Genomic DNA, 20,080 nt, shown 5'->3' with positions numbered 1-20,080 from the left:
AGCCACAGATAGTTCCATGGAAGAATGAAATAGTTATTTGTGAGCGAAATTATCAACTTGTGTGCTCTTGACAGCTTTGTTGCAGAAGAGGCAGATGAGTCGGTAAAAGTGTAATTGACATCGGCCAAATAGCCAGAAGCAGTTTGTGCAAAATTGGAGCCGTATTTGGAAGGAGAAAGCTGGCAGATGTTTCCCTCGTGGTTCATAGTGGACTATACCATCCGTTTGTGTTGAATTTGAGTACAGTCGCTCAATGTCCTTGACATTACTCGTCACAGAAGAAGTTAATGGGACTAATGAAAGATCGTTTTCCACCCTCCCCAAGCTCAGAGAAGTGTCAGCGTTGCTGCTTAAGACCTGTAGAGGAACATCCTGGTCTGTAGTGAGAGACGTTCTGGTACTACCCAGGAGTCCTCTAGGTCTGCTGCGCAGGATCGGCCATATGATGTAACTTGACATTGTCGATGGAGAAAAACCGATTTTCTTTAGAACCAGGCAGCGGTGGTATATGACAGTTCTGGTACTGTGTATTCTAAGGACTGGAACCGGTGCATGATAGGAAGGACCAAACTCCTTTTTGACAGCAATCTTTTCACGCACTAGATCCTCAGCTTTAGGAATCCAGCCAATAGGTGTTATTGGTGCAACCCCTGTTCCCAAGGAGGCGGAACTGGCAGATGCGTTGTCATCACGGAATTGTTGTAAGTCCTGCAAGACAGTGAGACGTTCATTTATGTCAAAAGGTGCATCTGCCGATTCTGCGCCAGGACCATCAAGATCTGGAACATGAATTCGGGTTCTGAACAGGCATTTATATGAGGTACATCCTAAATCCAGGGGGGGGGCAAGCGCCCTTCCCTTACCCCCACCTGTGGACACGCATGAGTGTATGTGTGCTGTGCACATACTCTTCCAGTATGTTCAGCCAGAACCCCAATGTATTTCAGACAGAAGTCCTTCATCTGCGGAAACTTGTTTCAGATTTGACTATGGATAAAGCCAATGTAGTATGTTAGAGGAGGGGTGAAATTGTCTGCATCAAAGTAAAGTTCATTGTCAGAACACAGTTATGGTACCAATCCTCAGCCTCCATTAAATAGTGGTGGTACTACGCCGTGGTATTGTGCAGTAATATATATCACTACAAGCGTTACACCGAGTGAAGGTAGGAAACAATAAAACACAATGGTGAAATTGTCACCTTGGAAATATAGTAGAAAAATTACCTTTGAAGTGCAGTAAGTTTTCTGTGATGAGTCCATGCTCTGTGAGTCTGAAGTTAAAGGGGCGCATGCGTGTTCGAAGTGCGTTACCTCATCAGTAACGAACGTCATGTGATCAACCCCTTATCGTTGTATATCATACTGAACAAAATAGAATAAGGACAAGAGGCTTGCGAGGCTGAAGCGTCACTTTTGTTGACACTCAGGCAGTACAAGACTCTCAACCATATCTATGAGGCCACGCGTAGCCATTTGCGTGGCTTTTCATGGCCTCATAGATATAGAGTAAGTCAAGGCAGCGCAAGTCACTGCTTAGCCTTACTCTGGGCTGGAGGGCGTTCGATGGGTGTTGTAGTGAGTTTTCCCACGTGACACCCTTGGTATTTGACGCTACCGCAGGTTTACCTAATGACGTAAACCTGGGAATGTGTCAAAACCTTACAACTCCCCACAGGAGGGGTGAGGACAAGAAATATTTTCATTCCTTCTCCTCATTTTTCCTGTTTTCCATGCGTGCTGCATTCTGTGGGAGACATGGAGGAAAATGCCTCTTGGGATTCTTTTTGTGCAGGAAGGTGTCCCTTCCTGCAGAAAACAATCATGCGTGCAGCGCAGGCACCCTTGCACCATCGTGCAAGGGTGTCTGCATTGGCGTACGGCAGCCAATTGTGCATAGGCGCATGCTGAAGGACAGGAGTGCACCATGCCACATAGGTACAGTGCATTCCTGCCTTTCCCTTTTCATGCAGAGTAGTGCAGCCGGCAGGGCCAATTCCCCATAAATAAGGGCCTTACTGCGTAATGTGTGGTGCGTCACGGAACAAAACACAGGGAAACTTGTAAGAATGGTTGCAGTGTGTTGGCATTTGAAAACGAATTATGCTAGAAATGAGGCAACAAAATGTACCAAGTGACATCATTAGATGAGCACAAAATAAAATAAAACTGGTTGTACTCTCTCTGGTGCATAATCCAACAGGAGCACTGGTCATGTCTTATAAAAGATTCACAATAACATTGCCTTCCTGGAGACATATGAATGTTAAGGGCTCCATGTAAGCGATGAAGTGCATGGCGGTGTACCAAGAGTCAGCCATGTTATTACAAAGGCTGGAAGGTATCTTTAGTATGGTCATGTGCTATTTATGCCACAAAGAGCAGAATTGGCAAGGTCCCTCTACTCCTTAATCATGAATAATACATAGAAAAAGTAAACTTTCTGAAAAACAGTCATAATGTTTCCAAAATCAATATGAGAAATGTAACAACCTGAAAAACAGGTAATCTCTCGGCGATCACTGAGTCTACGTGGTTGTAAGGTACAGAGGGCCATATTTATACCTTGGTTTGCGTCGCTCTTGCACCACGCACAGTAGTACAAGAGCGAGATTTATGACGCCATGCAAAGCCACTGTGCATGGCCCGCGCGGCTTCATAAATCTCCAGGAATGTAAAGCAGTTCAAATCCATGTGTTACCTTACTCTGCAGCAGGGAGGTGTTCAATGGGTGTTGTGGTGGGTGTTCTCACGCAACATCCATGGATTTTGACACATCCCCAGATTTACAAGAACTTGTAAACCTGGGGATTTGCCAAAACCTAATGCCTCCCCAGGGGAGAAATATCTTTATTTCTGCTGCGGCACACATCGAAAGAGAAAAAAGCCTCATCGGATTGTTTTGTGCAGTACGGTTCCCCGTATTCTATGTAATTTGAACTCTATGTACACAGACCTCTCCTTAGATTGCAGGCATTGATTTGTGAGGGTGTTTCTACCCTCTCAGTTCTCTCCTACACCTATGTGTAGGTGCAGCCAGCAGCTTGTTTGTGACACAGTTTCAGCAGTTTTCGCCATAGCCACACACTGAAAGACTTCAGCCACAAGCCAGTCTGCACTCACATACATCTGCCCATCAATTAAAAGCGACTGCTTAAGAAACCCATCTCTCGCTCATTTTCTCTTCAAATCCACACAAAGACATACTAACAAAACTGTGGACCTCATTTATTTGGAAGTGGTGCAGCGTGGTGCTGCACGCAATATTCTTGCGCCGAGCTGTGTCATTTCCAAAATGCAGGGATGTGTCATGTTTCCAAGAATCCCTGTGTTTTTCCTTGCACCGGCGCTAAATCAGCTATCTAGCGCCAACGAAGCCACTCTTGTGCAATGGCGCAAAGATGTCTGTGTTGTGGGGATCATTGTTTATGTGCAGGAAGGGCTCACCTTCCTGCACATAAACAAACATTAATGGCGATTTACTCCTTCTTTGTGTGCTGCAAAATGCAGCACACATAGAAAGAGCAAGAAATGAGGAGAACTAAAGGTATACAGTATCTCCTAGTTGGGCCCCTGGGGTGGCGTTAGTTTTTGGTGCTGCCTCAGGTGTAAGATTTCTTGTAAATCTGGGGCACTGTCAAAAAGCAATGGGTGTTGTGTGGGTATGTCTCTTTGTCACTGAAAAAGATCGGGCCATATTTAGAAGGCCGTGTTAAGGCATCTAAAGTGATTTAACGATGCCGTGTAGATATGGAGCAGGGCACAGCGCCATTGGAGCGTCACTAAGAGTGATGATCCGGTGACTCAAGGGCCTCGTAAATGAAGCCCTAAGAGTTTAACTCTGGAGCTGACGCATGACATTAAAAAACTCCCCAAGTAGGATGCACAATAAACAGTCACTGTTCCATCTATGGCACCGCATGGAGTAGCGTGCTACCCATTCGCTAATGCACTTTGGTACCTCATTAGGAGTATGAAGCACTCTATAGATATAACTATAGTACAACAAGATCAAACCCTAGAGCGCTGTGAAGCCTAACTAATGACAATACAGAGCTAGGCACATCTAAGTTGACAAAACCCATCCTGGCCTTCTATAAATGTACAGAATTTACTTAGACCCTGATTCAAGGTTTTGGTTTAAATTCTGGGCCATGCACAGATGGATGCGTGAACACAGATCGGAATTCTGAGTTGTGCGTCAATGACTAATTACCGCATTTTGTAATTTTCTTTTGATAGATCTCACCAAAAATGTCTGAGGAAATCAGAATAAAATGCTAAGACATAAATGCAAAACAAGCAGTAATGAGTGTAGGAAAGACCGATTCCACACTTTTGGATTTATTCTGAGGTTGGGAGCGCAGGAAAAGTTAATAATGTTACCCAGTTCGTACCCACACTAGGTAGCAGCCATCACTATACGCACTAATTGTCACTTTAATTCCGCTGGTATCCATGGCCTTAGTCTCCAAATCTATCTGTGGCCTCTATCATGATGGTCTCCGCAAAGGTACATCATTGTAATATATTTGTCTGAGTGTGGGGTCACCAAGAACTCCTCATTTGCCCATTATTTTAACTGCTGTAACTTCGTAGCGCCTAGCAGGCTAGATGATGTATGTCCAGTCAGGGCTCTAACGCTTTCTCTATGATTGTTCAATCTGCTTTTACCTTCATCCGTGACACCTGTTTTCATATGGCACTCTCTCTGGGTGGAAGGCAGGGGTTGCCACACACCTTTTGAAGAAGTTAACCTTAGACCACAGGGCAGGGCCAACTACAGAGCTGTCTCTCCTGTGCCAGCAGTCACACAAACTGGTGACAAGTTCTGGCTCGCTGGCTTTCTAAGCATCTTCTAGAGCACCAGTTGCCAGATATTAGCAGGATGAGTTTAAGGCCTGGTTTGGGCACGAGACTGACCCTGTGGCTCTACTGAATGACGTCAGAAATGAGTACATGGATGCCATTTCCACCTGTTACTGCAGTTGTGTCGTCCTGTTAGCTCCAAATGAGGATCTTGAAAAACCCTTCCTTTTGTGCTACTTGGAAGCTTGCGTTGTTAATGCTGGCATCAGTTGGATTCAACTGCGGTAATGTTCGCTACCTTGACATTACTCAGTCAGCTATTTCCAAGCTTCGAGGTCTTCAGCTTATGACAGTGCGACTTGCTATGAATTTCAGGAGATTTGATGTGTTCTCTGAAGCTCACCATTAGCTTCACTGGTTGCCGGTTTCTAGAAAGATCCATTCTAAGGTGCTCTGCTTTGTGCCAGGGCCCATTATGAATAGGCCCCAACCTGCTTATGTTTTTGCATCCAAGGCTAAGCGATCCCTTCAGCTTCCCTTCTGCTGTCAGACCCTGAGTTAGGAAGGCTTGGTGACGGGAGGGGGCTAGGGAAAGGGGCATGTTCCCTATCTTTTCTTGTTTCCTCTATTTAGAATGCACTCTGTCTTGACCTGTCCAAAATATAGACCCCTTCTATGTATAGGAAGGCTCTTGAAATTCACCTATTTTGTTGATTATCTTCAGATCTTTTCTGATGGTTAGTCAGATCAGCGCCAAGATACCTTAGAGCGTTTGTTGCACTTTGTAAGTAACAACTCATCTGAAATCATTTTCCATGTACAGGTTTTCAATATATTTTGTAGGTGCCTTCAGGCATTAAATGCAGGGCTGATGGGAATTCTAGAAGAACCTGAGCAGGATTGATGGGTTCTAGCTTGTGTCCTTTGGTGTCACCTGAGGAATAGCTCAGGTATTGGATGCCTGATCTATGGGTAAACTGAGCGATAGCTCAACTATGCGAAGCCTGAACATATAATTCATGTTTAACCAGTGGCATACCTCTGCCGCCTGAGGCAAACGCCACTGTGATCAGTTTCCCAATGTGCATTCCAAGATAGGTGCAGAATTTGCTTTACCATGTGCCCTCTGGTTTTATTCTAGGATGTTGTTTATGCAGAGGAATTACACCGGTGTCCCTGGCATATAGGCAATGTATCGCCATCCCTGCCTCTTCAAACCAGTCAACCTTTTCAACAAAATGCTCAAGGATCCTTATTCTGCTGTCAAACTAAGCCTGGGTCCGTCAAAAGCCACATAACTGACACTTGGTTTAAGAGATCACCAATGCAAAAGCATCGCACACTGAAAACACTAATTCTGTTGACTGGTTGTTCCAGTATCACAATGGAAAGCTGGTAACCATGCTGTCTGCTTTAATTCTCTCTTGTACTTGGGACTGAAAACATACCATTGGCCAACAGTCAAACATATGCCTCTTTCTGGAGATGGAATTAAAACTATTTCATGAGTCATTCTCATTTCATAGAAGGAAGTTTCAGAGAATTGAAACTCCTTCAAAGGTAGTTTGTATTGAAACCTTTAGAAGTTGCTTTTTAATTGTCAATTCATTCAATCAATCAGTTTTTATAAAGCGCAACTACTCGCCCGTGAGGGTCTCAAGGTGCTGGTGGAGGGTCTGTGCCTCATTCGAAGAGCCAGGTCTTGAGGTTCTTCCTGAAGATGGTGAGTGATGGACTCTGTCTGAGGTGTGTGGACAGGTGTTCCAGCGTTTTGCTGTGAGGTCAGCGAAAGATCTTCCTCCGACGGTGGCTTTCCAGATGCGTGGTATGGAGGCCAGTACCTGCCGGGAGGGCAGTTTAGTAACATGCAGGGTTATAGAAGGAGATGCGATGGTTTAGGTAGGACGGTCCAATGTTATGAAGGGCCTTTTAGGTGTACATGAGTAGTTTGAAGTTGATTCGCTTCTCCACTGGGAGCCAATGGAGGTTCCTCAGGTTTTGGGAGATGTGTTCCTCAAACCACTTTCCACCCCACCCCTCCTGAAGTGAAGTGTCTATAGTGACCATGCTCTCACTGCCAGGGTAGATTTTCATACCCCTCCCCCCCCCAGGCACATTTAATGGTCTGACCACTGCTCTGAGTCTGACCCCTGGTATGTGTAACAATTGAACTTCTAAGACCCCAAGACAAGGGTCACCTATTTCCCCAATATCTGGGTCCTTTAGATGCTTTTGATGTGACTTACCGGAGGGTGCTGTCAGATCTGTGGAGGGCAGGAGGCTCCTCGGGAAGGAGGCAAGTGGCATCTCCTGGGGGGGGAGGAAGGGGCTGGTTGCGAAGGAGGCCAGTCTCCTCTCCTGGTGGAAGGAAGTGGGGGCCAGGGGGCTGGCTGGGATGCAAATGTTCTCCTCTCCTCAGAGGGGCAGGGTGCAATCCGGGGGATGTTTCGTTCGTTAAGCTGCTGGGGGCTGCCACCTGCTGAATCACCAATGGCCGTCCCTTTCATGCACCCTCGTGACTCACATCCTTGTCACCGGCCCTGTCTTCAATGATAGGTGGTAGAATGGCACATGGACCAGCACGGGAGGATGTGCAACAACTCTAACAGGTTACCTCATCGCTATTTGGGTTTGGTACATGTAAAAATGCCTTTTCGTATTCACAAACGGGGCAGTTCTGCGAACCAGCCCATTTGCGACCACAAAAAGGCTTCGCACATGTGGCCCTGAGAGGAGAGCCTGACTGTGCGGCTATGGCCAATTGGAAAGGGATTCAAACGCTGTGGGGCCTTGCCAGCACTCCTGAAGCAATACTGGGTGAGAGACCGCATGAAATGCAGCACTGAGATCTTAAAGTGTCAGTGCGGCACTATGGCCCTTATCCAGTACAAGTCCTACGTCTCCACGACTGCCATCGCTGCTGTCTCGGTACAGTGTAGACACCTCAAACCTACTTGGGTTTTGTCCAAGTCATTTTTTTAGTTTGTTGATTTCCTTCTCTGGAATTGCTGCTAGGAAAGGTGGCCAGGAGATAGGTCTGTGACTCACTGTATGTGGGGGTCTTCTGATGGGTTTTCAGAAATGGGAGTACTTGGGCTCCTTGTGGACAGGTGGCAGTGACCATCGCTTGATTGCCCTGGTTTGTTATTTTTGCTGGAAGAGCATTAGTCACCAGATGGAAGCAAGATGCTGGGCATCGCTCCAATGGGGATCCATGCTTAATTATCAGCAGCAAGGCTTGGACCGCTTCCATCTGCAGTGGTTCAAAGTCAGTCACTAGAGGGGATACATTCGACTGAGGGTCTCCTCTACAATTTCACCAAATTGCTCAAGGACTGAAAGTCTGACTGAATTTCTCTTTTTATCATGGAAGATTTACGAGAGGGACTCACACATGGTCTCAGATCCTGGCAGTTCCGTTTGGGGAACTCAGGAGAGCACATTTTTACAACTTTAAAGACTTCCCAGTGTAAATTATCTGCAGACAGAATTTTCTCTGTGAAATATATCTTTTGGCCCTCTTACAGACATTTTCACACTTATAAGGCACTTGTTTGTATACAATTTTGCCTTCAGCTGTAAATGTTTCTGTCCATTGTCTCTCTAACTTTTTACACTCTCTCCTGCGCTGGCATGGTTGGTACCCTAGAAAGAACCGTGTCTCTCTAGGGCACCAACCATGGCAGCGCAGAAGTCATTCTACTGATGTCTTGGGGTTTTAGAGGTGCAGTTGTGTCTAATGCAGTCTTAATCCAAATAGTAAAATGTTCTACCATTTGTGAGCCCCTCTAGTTATTACTCATTCATAGAGGGGTTTGGAGTTCTTCCACCAAGGTCCACATAGTGTTTGCGTTGCTTTGGAGGTTGTGGACTGAAACTATTAACTTTAAGGGGAAGTGGGACGTCATAATGGTCAGACCAGACAACACGTGTTTCATTTGTTGTGAAAATACCTTGGATCAGGGAAGGATACTGGCTGTTCTGAATTTACCACAGACACGGGGTGTGACACGTCCATAGTTTAACTACTGTTTTTCTCATAAACCCCCCGGTTATCAGATGTCAGTAAATACAGCGTGATTACTATGGCTAGACTTGAAATAAAATCAGCGCAAATCACCGGAAATTGATACAGTTTCATACTGGGCCACGTCAGGAAGTGAAAAGCAGGGTTTCCGGTGGTGGAAAGTTTGTCATCTCAATGACCTTGATTGATTGATGTGTTTGCTCGAAAAATCACAGCTTTTCCTTCCCTGAACCAGTCTGTCTGTCTTGTCTTGTTAAATTGTAACCCCAGGGAATTTCAACCAAGTTTCTGTTAAGCGTAACATATCTTATTTTCCACAAGGCCTGGGCGGAGTTCATGGAGGTGCGCTACGGGAGCTCTGCGAAGTGCCCAAAAAACTCTGCCGCGCTACGTGGAGTTCCCCCGCACAAGCGACGGAGTGCGTTAGGTTGTGCCGTTCGTGCTGATTATTAGCGTCAGGTGTTTGTCCTGCGCTGAAAAATCACTGCAAACGGATCTCTGCGCGGCGCAAAAGGGTGCTGCCTCTTTTTTGTCGTTTGAGTTGATTTTCTACTCGAGCAGCAGCTACCTCAATGTCAATGGAAGGTTTCTCAATGCGAGCGGTCGCAACTATTCTGCAACTGCTCGCGTTGGGAAATCTCGCCGGGAGATGGTCTTGAGAAAGATTTTCATGCTTGCACTCGCCAACTCACCGCTGACGATCACAAGTGAGGGAAAAACTCCGCTCCACCTCGCTGAGTTTTTTGGAATTCTGCGTTCTACGCAGAGCACGGCATGGGAAGAACTCTACAAGTGGAGCCGTTTTCACCACCCACCCCTATTTTTCACTTAATTTTGAGAGAGCATTTTCTTCTACATGCTTTTTAATGAAGGGCAGTTTAGTAACATGCAGGTCAGTGCTGAATCCAAAACTGCCTTATTCCTGTTCAGTTTTGCACCTGGTATGATAACCTGGCCTCTATTGGGTGACACCCTTATTTTATTGTTTACCTTCACTTTATTTAATTAGTGGTTATTTGCCTGATTGCGAATTTGTGGCACAGAAAGGACAGAAAGCCCGGGGTCCGGCGCTTCTGGGACGCTGCTGGACGAGGACGGGCTTGCCTTTGGTGCGCCATCAGTGCGAATGCACAGCTGTAATCCCCTTATAGTGCCGTGGTGGGGTCACATTGCATAAGTAGACCACCAAAGGATAACAAGCATTGTTAAAGCCAATAGATCTCACTGGCATGGCTGCTGTTCAGAAAGGCTAAAAGTTAGTGGTGTAGAGGAAAGTGGTGAGGAGTGGAGTGGAGTGTTGTAGAGTGGAATGTTGTAAAGAGAAGTGTCATAGAGTGTTGTAGAGTATCGTAAAGTGGACTGGCATAGAGTGGAGTAAAGTGTCATGGAGCCGAGTATTTTAGAGTGGAGTGGCGTACAGTGTCATTTGGTAGAATGAAAAAGAGCATCACAGACAGGAACGGAGTAAAGTGTCATAGAGTGGAGTGGTGTGGAGTAGAGTGTTGTAAAGTCGAATGGCAAAGAGTGTCATGGAGTGTCATATAGTGCCATAGAGTGGAGTGTCGTATAGTGCCATAGAGTGGAGTGTCGTATAGTGCTATAGAGTGGAGTGGCGAACAGTGTAGTAGAGTGTCATAGAATGGAGTGGCATGAAGTATAGAGGAGTGGCATAGTCAGGCGAGGAGTGTTGTGGAGTGGAGTAAAGTGTCGTGGAATGGGGTGGTGTGGAGTAGAGTGCAGTGGAGTGCAATAGTGCCATAGAGTGACGTAGAATGGATTGATGAAGAGTGGAATAGAGTGTTATAGTGTGGAGTGCTGTAGAGTTGTGTAGGGTGGAGTGGTGTAGAGTGAGATACGGTGTCGAAGAGTGGAGTAGCATAGAGTGGAGTAGAGTGTTGTGGAGTGACATAGAGTAGAGTGCTGTAGAGTCGAGTGACATAGAGTGGAGTAGAGTGTTGTGGAGTTTCCAAGAGTGGAGTGTCATAAGGTGACGGGCCATAGAGTGCGTGGAGTAGAGTGTAGTAGAGTGAAGTGTCATAGAGTGGAGTGTCATAGAGTGGAATGGTGTAGAGTGGAGTAGAGTATTCTATAGTGAAGTAGAGTGTTGTAAAGTGGAGTAGATCATCGTACAGTGGAATATGACAGAGTGGAGTGCTGCAGAGTAGAGTGTCATAGTGAGTCAGAGCTTAAAGTGTCACAGAGTAGAGTGTTGAAGAGTGAAGTGACCTAGAGTGTACTAGAGTCTTGTGGAGTGGAGTGTTGTAGAGTGGAGTGCCATAGAGTGAAGTGGCACAGGATGGACTGGCGTAGAGCGCAGTGGAAGGCCCTAAAGTGGAGTGTTGTGGAGTGGAGTGACGTAGAGAGATGTTGAGTGGAGTGTTGTAGAGATAACCTGCATATAGTGGATTGGCATAGGGTGGAGTGGCATGGCAAAGAGTGGAATATAGTGCTGTGAAGTGGTATAGAATGAGTGGTATAGAGTGGAGTGGATTGCCGTAAAGTAGAGTTGAGTGTCATAGAGTGGAGTGGAGTGTTGTAAAGTGTTGCTGAGTGTTGTAGAGTGAAGTGTTGTAGAGCGGAGAAGAATGTTATGGAGCGGAGTGGCATAGAGTGGCATGAAGTGAATTGTGTAGAGTGAGTGCTGTTTGCTAGTGGAGTGGAGTGGAGTAGAGTTTCCGGGAGTGGTGAAGAGTTGAGTGGTATTGAGTAGAGTGGAGTGTGCTAGAGTGGAGTAGAGATGTTGTAGACTGGAATGGAGTGTTATAGTAGAGTGTAGTGTTATATGGTAACGTAGCGTGTCAAAGGGTGGATTAGACTGTCATGGAGTGGAGTGCCATAGAGTGTCTTGCAGTGGAATGTCAGAGTGTAGTGGCATTGAGTGGAGTGGTGTAGAGTGTAGTGATGTAGAGTGGAGTGTTGCAAAGTGAAGTGTCGTACAGCGGAGTGTCATAGAGTAAAATAGAGTGTTGGAGAGTACAGTAGGGTGTTGTAAAGTGGAGTGGAGTGTCGTAAAGTAGAGTATCATAGACTGGAGTGCTGTAGAGTGGAGTGTCATACACTGAAGTGTCATAGAGTTGAGTATCATAGAGTGGAATGGCGTAGAATGGAGTGGAATGTTGTAGAGTGGAGTGGACTGTCGTGAAGTTGAGTATCATAGAGTGGAGTGCCATAGAGTGGAGTATCATACACTGAAGTGTCATAGAGTGGAGTATCATAGAGTGGAATGGCATAGAACGGAGTGGAATGTTGCAGAGTGGAGTGGACTGTCGTGAAGTGGAGTGAGGTTGAGTGTCATAGAGTGGAGTGCTGTTGCGTGCCATAGAGTGGAGCAGAGTGTCTCAGAGTGTAGTGGCATAAAGTTTTGTACAGTGGAGTGTGATAGAGTGTAGTGGTGTATAGTGGAGTATCATAGAGTGGAGTATCATAGAGTGGAGTGCCATAGAATGGAGTATCATAGAGTGGAATGGCATAGAACGGAGTGGAATGTTGCAGAGTGGAGTGGACTGTCGTGAAGTGGAGTGAGGTTGAGTGCCATAGAGTGGAGCAGAGTGTCTCAGAGTGTAGTGGCATAAAGTTTTGTACAGTGGAGTGTCATAGAGTGTAGTGGTGTATAGTGGAGTATCATAGAGTGGAGTGTCATAGGGTGGAGGGGCGTACGGCGCATAGAGTGTAGTAGAGTGTGGTAAAACTGAATGAAGTAGCGTGGAGTGGCGTAGAGTGGAGTATGCATGGTGCGGCAGCGCACTGTCATTGCAAACAATACTTCTTCAATTGGAATTACCATTACGTTTGCACAGACTGATAAAACTATAGCGTGCACAAACAATAATGTCACCTATTTTATTGATTTGTTTTCATTGCATTATAATATTTGTTTCCACCACATTTCAGAATTACAAAAAATGTACTTCATTTGTGCTTTCTTAATTCTTAGATATTCTGAAATATTTGTACAGTTCATTTACTGGCATTTAAATTTTGTTGTGTGCTAGATTTTATTTTACATCCTACAGACTTTTCTTTCAACCCCCAGTATCCAGCAAGATTGTCACATGAATCACACATGGCATAGGCATGAAATTGAGGGAGACAATTATTTAAGTTGTGCTATTAGTAAAAATCACTGATCAAAATAAATCAGCTTGTAGACAGAACATAGTGTGACACAGGCCAACAAGACTGGCGAACGGGTAGTGACAGAGATAAGTGGAATCGGCCATGCAGAAAAATAGGAAGCAGGAAATCTTTTCAAAGAAATACAACATGTTTACTGCTTCCTGAACTAGTATACAATAGAGACAACTGAAAACACATCTACTCTCATGGAGTGTCTCACAAAAAAGTAAAAAGAGTTCCCAGAAAGCGAGCATTCATGGAACAATACAAGGAACTAGTCAGAGAGGTGGTAAACAGGCTATGCTCTAAGGGAGGGGCAAAGACATGCTGGATGGCTTAATGCAAATAAAGCCAGCAAGTAGAAAGCAAGCAAATGTGAGTTACAAAACAGATCCAAATGGTGAGCAATGGGTGAAATGCATTCCTTGAGAAGCTTTCAAAATGCCCCCAATATGTCTTTGCAAACATACAGATGTGCTGTCTGGTAGGTTTCACACAAAAAATAAAGGCTAACTTGGAGGGCTTCCAAACACCATTCAGCTGTCCCAGCCTTGGCTGCCCCGCACCGGCTTCTGGTGCAGAAACAAATTCATGTCAATGCTTTGTTCATTGCTCACCTGGCAATAGAAAAGGTCTGCCCCTCATCCGGCAACTTCTTATCTCCAGCATCCCTAGTAGACCTGTATGTTCTGGAAATCTAAAGTTGGTGAAAGTACCCAAGGTCAACAAGGCAAATTGTGGCAGACGATCCGTCGCATATCTTGCCCTCAAGCTATGGAATGATTTTCCACCAACCTTAGACTGGATCTACCTGAATTCATATTCAGAAAGCTCCAGAACACAAATCTTTTTAACCATAGGCCATTCCACAACCTAAAAGTACATCCAGAAAACCGACAGGTGTGTCTGTCTCAGGGCTAGGAGGTCCCAGTGGGTAGCTACGCGCTGTACAAAAACACCTGAAGTAGAACTAGGTCAATCCCTAGACGAGGACTGTAGGAGAAAGGGGGACTCAACCACCAGGTTGCGGCTCTTACACCCACCTCTAGTACCCAGCTATAGTGCAATGCACACTTGAATTGAATTTCAAATAAAATGTAAAGTGCAGCATTTTAAAAAGTATGCCCCTGGCTTTCATTTTTGCTGTCTGGGGGGTGCAGCAAGTCCAAACAGTAACCCCCAAATATTGCTTTCTCTATTCCCCTTTTCCTGATGAAATCCATTCATCCTGCTAACCACTGAGACCCTCCTCCTTAAACTAATAATTAGGATCCTGAGCTATGATGAACAAAGGTCTCTCCAGTGAAGACACAGAGCCCATGGTCTCTCCAGTGATGACACACAGCCCATGGTCTCTCCAGTGAAGACACAGAGCCCATTCTGTGACGGCACGGACCCTCTCCAATGTCTTCATGGTCTCTCCAGTGGACACAGAGCCCATTCTGTGATGACATGGACCCTCTCCAATGTCTTCATGGTCTCTCCAGTGATGACACACAGGCCATGGTCTCTCCAGTGATGACACAGAGCCCATTCTGTGATGACACGGACCCTCTCCAATGTCTTCATGGTCTCTCCAGTGATGACACAGAGCCCATGGTCTCTCCAGTGATGACACACAGCCCATGGTCTCTCCAGTGATGACACAGAGCCCATTCTGTGATGACACGGACCCTCTCCAATGTCTTCATGGTCTCTCCAGTGATGACACACAGCCCATGGTCTCTCCAGTGATGACACAGAGCCCATTCTGTGACGGCACGGACCCTCTCCAATGTCTTCATGGTCTCTCCAGTGATGACACAGAGCCCATTCTGTGATGACATAGACCCTCTCCAATGTCTTCATGGTCTCTCCAGTGATGACACAGAGCCCATGGTCTCTCCAGTGATGACACACAGCCCATGGTCTCTCCAGTGATGACACAGAGCCCATTCTGTGATGACACGGACCCTCTCCAATGTCTTCATGGTCTCTCCAGTGATGACACGCAGCCCATGGTCTCTCCAGTGATGACACAGAGCCCATTCTGTGACGGCACGGACCCTCTCCAATGTCTTCATGGTCTCTCCAGTGATGACACAGAGCCCATTCTGTGATGACATGGACCCTCTCCAATGTCTTCATGGTCTCTCCAGTGATGACACAGAGCCCATGGTCTCTCCAGTGATGACACACAGCCCATGGTCTCTCCAGTGAAGACACAGAGCCCATTCTGTGACGGCACGGACCCTCTCCAATGTCTTCATGGTCTCTCCAGTGGACACAGAGCCCATTCTGTGATGACATGGACCCTCTCCAATGTCTTCATGGTCTCTCCAGTGAAGACACAGAGCCCATGGTCTCTCCAGTGATGACACACAGCCCATGGTCTCTCCAGTGAAGACACAGAGCCCATTCTGTGACGGCACGGACCCTCTCCAATGTCTTCATGGTCTCTCCAGTTGACACAGAGCCCATTCTGTGATGACATGGACCCTCTCCAATGTCTTCATGGTCTCTCCAGTGATGACACACAGCCCATGGTCTCTCCAGTGATGACACAGAGCCCATTCTGTGATGACACGGACCCTCTCCAATGTCTTCATGGTCTCTCCAGTGATGACACAGAGCCCATGGTCTCTCCAGTGATGACACAGAGCCCATGGTCTCTCCAGTGATGACACACAGCCCATGGTCTCTCCAGTGATGACACAGAGCCCATTCTGTGATGACACGGACCCTCTCCAATGTCTTCATGGTCTCTCCAGTGATGACACACAGCCCATGGTCTCTCCAGTGATGACACAGAGCCCATTCTGTGACGGCACGGACCCTCTCCAATGTCTTCATGGTCTCTCCAGTGATGACACAGAGCCCATTCTGTGATGACATGGACCCTCTCCAATGTCTTCATGGTCTCTCCAGTGATGACACAGAGCCCATGGTCTCTCCAGTGATGACACACAGCCCATGGTCTCTCCAGTGAAGACACAGAGCCCATTCTGTGATGGCACGGACCCTCTCCAATGTCTTCATGGTCTCTCCAGTGATGACACAGAGCCCATTCTGTGATGACACGGACCCTCTCCAATGTCTTCATGGTCTGTCCAGTGATGACACACAGCCCATGGTCTCTCCAGTGAAGACACAGAGCCCATTCTGTGACGGCACAGACCCTCTCCAATGTCTTCATGGTCTCTCCAGTGATGACACAGAGCCCATGGTCTCTCCAGTGATGACACAGAGCCTATTCTGTGACGACATGGACCCTCTCCAATGTCTTCATGGTCTCTCCAGTGATGACACAGAGCCCATGGTCTGTCCAGTGATGACACAGAGCCCATTCTGTGATGGCACGGACCCTCTCCAATGTCTTCATGGTCTCTCTAGTGATGACATAGATTCTATCCACAAATTGCATGGAGTCCATCCTCTGATGGCATAGCGCCTCACCAGTAATGGCACAGTCTAATTAGTAATGCCATGGAGTCTCAACAGTGATGACAGAGTCTCTCCATTGGTGACATAAAGCCTTACCAGTACTGATATATCCTCGCCAGCGATGGCATACAGCCTCGTCAGCGATGACATACGGCCTCGTCAGTGATGGTCTGGAGAACCATAAACTCAGGATTCAGAACATCAGAACAACACAGTGATTAGGGTGAACTTTACTAATAAGAACTTATTTCTACCCAAACAACCCCTTTCAGCAAAATTAGCATAAAGAAAGACTGGGGAAAAACCTAACTTTCTAACCTGTGCAAATGCATTTTGCATGCAGTTTCTTGATAATGGGAGTTCATGGCTCCCTGTGCTAGATTACGATTGTAACTTATGAACTGCGCAGTAACAAAAAGATCTATGTGACAACAGCAGTGTCCCATTCAGCTATGCATCTAAAATGATGTCCTTTCATCTGCATAGTCGCGTTCTTTGCTGCAGGCACATTAACCCTCTGTGGTACCTTAAATGAGCCAAAACAGTTGCTAGGAAAAACTCTGATCTCTCTCCAGCAATTGCATTAATCACCAGAGGTATCTTGGTACTTCCAGGGGAGGCGCAAGGAAAATAAATATCTTTATTCCTCCTAGTTTTTCCTCTTTCTATGTGTGCTGCATTCTGCATTCTGCAGCACACAAAAAGAAGAAAACGCCTCTGAGGATTGTTTTTGTGCAGGACGGTGCCCTCCCTGCACAAAACTAATCCTGCCAACAGCACAGACACTCTTGAAGCGTGGTAGGAGGGTGTCTGCACTGGCGCTAGGCTGACGAAACAGTGCCAGCGCGCGACGTATGCCATAGATAGCGTATTCCTGCCCTTTCACTTTGGCTCAGGACAGCGCTGCGAGGTGACGTACAGCGCTGCCCGGAGCCATAGATAGCGTATTCCTGCCCTTTCACTTTGGCTCAGGACAGCGCTGCGAGGTGACGTACAGCGCTGCCCGGAGCCATAGATAGATAGCGCATTCTCGCCCTTTCACTTTGGCGCAGGACAGCGCAGCAAGGTGACCTACAGCGCTGCCCTGCGCCCAATCCCATAAATATGGACCCAAGTCCTTAAAACTTTTCCGAACTTCAGCAGAGCGGGTCCTGACTTGGGCCCTCTCCGGCTTCTCTATTAAAAGTGGGAGATTTCTAACAGAAGGAGGAGCTGAACCTCAAATTTCGAGAAGGGGCAGATTATTGGAATTTCACTTTAAGGATTTTGGTGGTATTTTTATGAAACACCCCCTTTATCATCCATTGTAATCTTAAAAGGATTCCCTTGTCTGCAGAGAGATAAGGTAACCGACAGATAGGTCGAGAACATGCTTAATTTGTTTCAGATTGATCAGTGACCTTATCAATACATCCTGGATTTGTTCCACTTCCTGGATACTCTTCATGGGAAACAAAGAAATGCACCTCTTGGATTTGGTGAGTGTGTGACCCACTGGTCCTCTGAGCGGGAAGTCATGGCAGATACAATGTGGCGCCGCATGCGCAGATGATGGAGGCAGGTTTTGGTAACCGAAGACGTTAAGGGCCATATTTATACTCCGTTTGCGCCGAATTAGCGTCGTTTTTTTCGACGCAAATTCGGCGCAAAACTAACGCCATATTTATACTTTGGCGTTAGACGCGTCTAGCGCCAAAGTATGAGGAAAGAGCGTCATTTTTTTGCGTGAACGCCTTACTTGCGTTAATGAGATGCAAGGTAGGCGTTCCCGTCTAAAAAAATGACTGCGACGCAAATGCGTCGTATTTATACTCCCGGGCAAAAATCACGCCCGGGAGTGGGCGGGGCAAAAAACCCCGCATTTGCGCCGGATTTTAGTGCCTGGGTCAGGGCAGGCGTTAAGGGACCTGTGGGCTCACAGCTGCCCTCCCATGCCCCCAGGGACCCCCCCTGCCACCCTTGCCCACCCCAGGAGGACACCCAAGGATGGAGGTACCCACCCCAGGGACATTCAGGTAAGTTCAGGTAAGTATAATTGTTTTTATTTTTTATTTATTTTTTGGGCATAGGGGGGCCTGATTTGTGCCCCCCTACATGCCTCAATGCCCAATGACCATGCTCAGGGGACATAAGCAAGGGGGCATGACTCCTGTTTTTACTAAGACAGGAGTCATGTTAAAAATGGCGCAAATCGGGTGGAGGCGATTTTTTGCGTCAACCTGACTTGCACCATTTTTAAGACGCCCTAGCGCCATTTTTCCCAACGCCGGCGCTGCCTGGTGTACGTGGTTTTTTTCCACGCACACCAGGCAGCGCCGGTCTGCTTGTGCCGGCTAACGCCATTCAATAAATACGGCGCCCGCATGGCGCTTCAGAATGGCGTTAGCCGGCGCAAAACTTTTTGACGCTAAACTGCGTTAGCGCAGTTTAGCGTCAAAAAGTATAAATACGGGCCTAAATATCCCATATTTATACTTTTTTAGCGCCGCGTTTGCGCCGCTTTTTGATGCAAAAACGGCGCAAACTTACAAAATACAATTGTAAAAAAAAGCGGCGCAAACGCGGCGCTAAAAAAGTATAAATAAGGGCCTCTGTGTTTACAGCTGTAGCCATCAGTGTGCTTAGAAGTCTCACTGTGGTGTGCCTAGAAGTCTCACTGTGCACACCGGATGGCGACAACCGCCCATTATTTCCAGGGGCGCCATCTAGCAAAGTGTGCGTTGAACTCCCACAGTTTCATATCTAGGTCTCAGGCACCACTCGAGTTCCAATAACACTGATTAAGTTTCCCGAAATCCATCCCTAATTCATTGGAGGGGGATTCGCTAGTAACAGTCGATAGTAGCTGTCATCCGGGTCCTGCTGTAATTACCTTTGTTACCTAGAAGATCTTGAAATGAGATGCTACCGTCATCCGTGCAAGATTGTACTACAGAGTGTAGGAACTCAACACAGCTTCGTGGACACAAATACTCTAATGTGTGCGTCGCAGCGCTTGCAGGGTTAGACGCTGGTCGACTCAGACCCAATGAATTCGTGGAGTTCACCAGTTGTTTAGTGAACGAATTGTGAGGGTTTTTAGCACAAACATTAAAACCTGGAGAAGATGGGGCGTTGTGGCCAGAGCTGCCCCCTTTGGAACAGAAGGACCTGACTCGAGTCTCGGCGTCGCCTCAACATCCTGTGATTCTGGGCAAATCACGTGATCTCCCCCGATTCAGAAACGTGAATTTGCTCTCGTGCAGGTCTAAAGCACTCCAATGCCTAAGGACCGAGTTTGCTTGTATAAAAAGCAACAAAATCCACCTATTGAAGTTGTTCCTGTAGTTAGATCTACAAACCAGTCACAGTGTGCTGCAAGTGGGGAGTAACTTAAAATACAGGCTGTACCCAGGGCCACTGGAATTATCTGATTTCGCGGCTGAGGTATTTTCCGCATAATTATGGATTTTTTCCATTTGCGCCACAATACTTCATCTGCATTATAAACTGCGAATTTTGAGGAAAATCTATTGTTTAACGAGTGAAAATTGCCAAATAATGTCTTAAAACTCTCATAAAATCCGCTGCATTAGGCAGCATAGCTGTATTTCCTTGCCGGATAATTTAGCCAACCCTGCTGCATGATTTGGTCCTCCCCCGCTGCATAATTCCAGTGGCCCTGCCTATGTGCTTGTGGTTTTCAAACTCTAGTTCTAAACTGCAT

This window comes from Pleurodeles waltl, chromosome 3_1 (genome assembly GCF_031143425.1).
Source record: "Pleurodeles waltl isolate 20211129_DDA chromosome 3_1, aPleWal1.hap1.20221129, whole genome shotgun sequence".
Taxonomy (NCBI): domain Eukaryota; kingdom Metazoa; phylum Chordata; class Amphibia; order Caudata; family Salamandridae; genus Pleurodeles; species Pleurodeles waltl.
Note: the sequence above shows the minus strand (reverse complement) of the source record.